At 41.4% G+C, this 3,561-nt stretch overlaps 1 protein-coding gene across 1 annotated transcript in view; it reads right to left on the bottom strand.

The window, feature by feature from the left end:
- The window catches only part of LOC107296712 (A-kinase anchor protein 1, mitochondrial-like), a gene marked incomplete at its 3' end in the record, with an annotated part of 57,335 nt that overhangs the window by 14,258 nt on the left and 39,516 nt on the right, over window positions 1-3,561 (bottom strand). The window lies entirely within an intron of this gene.

The following is a 3,561-nucleotide window of genomic DNA, read 5'->3' as shown; positions in this document are numbered from 1 at the left end:
CCCAACTGGCTTCCGAGAAACTAAGTCAACAGGGAAAGCCAGATTTGGTTAACAATTGCATGATTCAGTTAACAACTTCATTGATTCACTTAACAGCTGTAGCCAAAAAGGTTCTATAATGGCGCAAAACTCACTTAACAACTGCCTTGCTCAACAACAGAAATTTGGGGCTCAACTGTGGTTGTAAGTCAAGGATTATCTATACCAGGGGTAGGCAACCCTGGCTCTTTTATGACTCGTGGACTTCAACTCCCAGAATTCCTGAGCCAGCATGGCTCAACATGGAAACTTCTCCCTTTCTCCTCAGCATGGCTGGCTCAGGAATTCTGGGAGTTGAAGTCCACAAGTCATAAAAGAGCCAAGGTTGCCTACCCCTGATCTATACTATTTGCTACTCAGGACACAAAAATCAAATATGCAATGCAGCTACTTCTCGTTGTCAGGAAAGCTTCAGTAAGGAGAGTGCTTGAATGCGGTTAATGACAAAATAACATAAACCACATTTCACACACAATCCTTTAATACCGTATGAGGTTTATGCCCCAACCATTGATGCAAAAAGAGGAAGGTGATGGGTTTTATGATTATAGTTCAATCCAAAATCAACATCATTCATGCAACACAGGAAGAGCATGGAAAGCCTTCCAAAAGATCACTGGAGTCCAAAGGAAGATCAAACTCAAACTGGTATATCAAAGGATGCATGGACAAATAGTAACGGATTTTAAGTAGATCCAACAAAAATGGAACATGTATGCTGACATTTGATACAGTACAGAGATGCTAACTTCTAAAATACTTTAGACCAGGGGTGTCAAACTAGCCACGTCATGTGATGTGTCGCCACGTATCGCGACTTTTTCCCCATTGCCGGAGCGGGGTGAGCGCGGTTTCGGCTTGACGCATCCGGCCTGTGACAGCCCTGCTTTAGACAGTGTTTCTCAACCTTAGCAACTTTAAGATGTCTGGACATCAACTCCCAGAATTCTGGGAGTTGAATTCCACACATCTTAAAGTTGCTAAGGTTGAGAAACACTGCTTTAGAAGATATTCTTTACTTACAAGAATCTCTAGTATTAGAAGATGAGTGTTAAATCATCACTCCGGTCATTATCAAGATGGAAGAATACAGGAATGGAATACCCACAGAAATATGGCAAGCAAGAGAAGAACCACCACTAAGGTTCTAATTAAGCTATGACGCCAAATCTGGAGATGACACAGTGGCCAATAAACTGGAAGAGGTCAGTCAGCACACTACACACCAATACCAAGAAAGGAGGTTTAATAGAATACTTGGGTCATCGTTTCAGAGATATTTCCTCATCAGATTCCTCAAAGACTTCAACAATGGCAGAAGTTCAAATGACCTGCCTTCATTGGAAAAGTTGGGATACATTCAGAGATGTATCTGCCTTGAAAATAGCCCATTTTGGACTGTATAGCACAAACATCAGCAGAGGAAATGTTTTGTTTCTATTCCACCTTTATTATTTTTACAAATAACCAGGGCTTTTTTTCTCATAGAACGCCCAGAACCGAGTTCTGGCACCCTTTTTGGATGGAACTTGTAGGGTAGGCAAGGTGGGTTGTATGACCTGTGTGAGTTCCGGCACCTTTTTTTTTTTTTTTAAGAAAAAAAGCACTGCAAATAAGGCAAATATATTCCTTCCTCCTCCTATTCTCCACACAACCACCATCCTGTGAGGTGAGATGAGCTGAGAGAGAGGGATTGGCCCAAAGTCGCCCAGCTGGCCTTTCATGGCTTTCACTTGAACTCATAGTCTCCTACTTTCTAGGGCAGGGGTCTTCAAACTTGACCCTTTCATGACTTGTGGACTTCAGCTCCCAGAATTCCTCAGCCAGCGTGCCTGGCTGAGGAATTCTGGGAGTTGAAGTCCACAAGTTATAAAAGGGCCAAGTTTGAAGACCCCTGTTCTAGGCTGATGCCTTAACACTAGGCCAAACTGGCTCTGTTATGTCATAAACTATTTTATGATGACTAATGTCATAAAACATTTTGTAAAATTTGTCAAAATTCAATTCCATGGGAGTCTGGGTCCCAATTTTTGGATGCATTCTGTAAATTAGCCCATTTGAGATAAAGGTTGCTACCCTATGGTGTACCATTTTGCCCAGTTAATGGTTATGACAATCAAAGTTTTAGTAGTATGTAGTATATAGTAGTATATAGATATGAATCATCACACAATATCCTTAATTTCATATGCTAGCAAAACACTGGTTAGGATCATTATTCAATGCAGATTGGAATAGGAGATGACAGAAGCTCAAGATGGCCTTAGAAAAGGTTAAGGAACAAGAGACACAACTGAGAAAATGAGAGAACAAAAATAAGTCAATATGTGCTTCATCAATTATAGAAAGGTCAACGATTGTGTCAACCATGTCAAGCTGTGGAATGTCCTTAGAAAATGAAGAGCTCAGATCAACTCATTGTCTGCATGCAAAACCTATCCCCAGGACAGGAATTGAGTCCGGATGGAGATAATGAAACTCCAGTTCTGAAAAGGAGTAACAGAAGCTGTATATGCTCTCCTTACTTCCTCTACCTTTATGAAGAATATAGGGAAACTGGAAGAAGATTGACTGCAAGATAGAGGTGAATGTTTATAGTTCAGGGTTGAAATGAGGAGGGGTCCTGGGTGCTCTCTGAGCTTAGCTGTTTTCTTGCAGACGTTTCATTACCAAACTAGGTAACATCATCAGTGCTCGTAGGGAGTAGGGTTGGCTCTCAATTTATATTCTAGTGGCTTGCCCTATCAAGTGTTGATGGGAGCGGCCTTGGTGGTTCTTTGGTTGTTTATTGTTAGCTTGTTTGGAAGTTCCTTGATTGAGATATTGTTTATTTCTTGATTGCTGGTCTGATGTTAATCTTGGTGTCATAATCTCTGCTCCTCTGAGCTCTGAAGATGGGTTGGTTAAAACTAAAGGAAGATATATCAATAGTCCTGGACTATGCTGATGACTCTACAGATAGCTAAAAGAGCCCAGGATGTGCAAGCTGTGGCAATAAACTCAAAGACCACGGTGAAAAGAAAATGGGATTAAGATTACTAATAAGGAAGACCAAAGTGGTGACATTAGGCCTCAGCCTTAGAACTGACAATGAACACTAATAAATGGCTTCCCCCCCCCCTTTTTTTATTTATTTAAATTTATATACCGCCCTATCTCCCTTACGGGACTTTTAGGATCCACTATCAAAAGTAAAGGAATCAGCAGACAAGAGATAGACCACAAAACTACCATTTGGTACAGCAACCATGAAGGCCTTGGAAAAGACATTCAAATACTGTGATTTATCTAGATCAGGGATAGGCAACCTTGGCTCTTTTATGACTTGTGGACTTCAACTCCCAAAATTCCTGAGCCAGCCATGCTAAGGGGAAAGAGAGAGGTTTCCAAGTGAGCCATGCGGGCTCAGGAATTCTGGGAGTTGAAGTCCATGAGTCATAAAAGAGCCAAGGTTGCCTACCCCTGGTCTAGATCTACAAAGACCAGAATTGTGCAAATCACGTTAAAAGTAGTCCTCGACTT

Source organism: Protobothrops mucrosquamatus, unplaced genomic scaffold, assembly GCF_001527695.2.
Source record: "Protobothrops mucrosquamatus isolate PMUCROS unplaced genomic scaffold, P.Mucros_1.0 scaffold2940, whole genome shotgun sequence".
Lineage (NCBI taxonomy): Eukaryota > Metazoa > Chordata > Lepidosauria > Squamata > Viperidae > Protobothrops > Protobothrops mucrosquamatus.
This window is presented reverse-complemented; position numbering and strand designations above follow the sequence as displayed.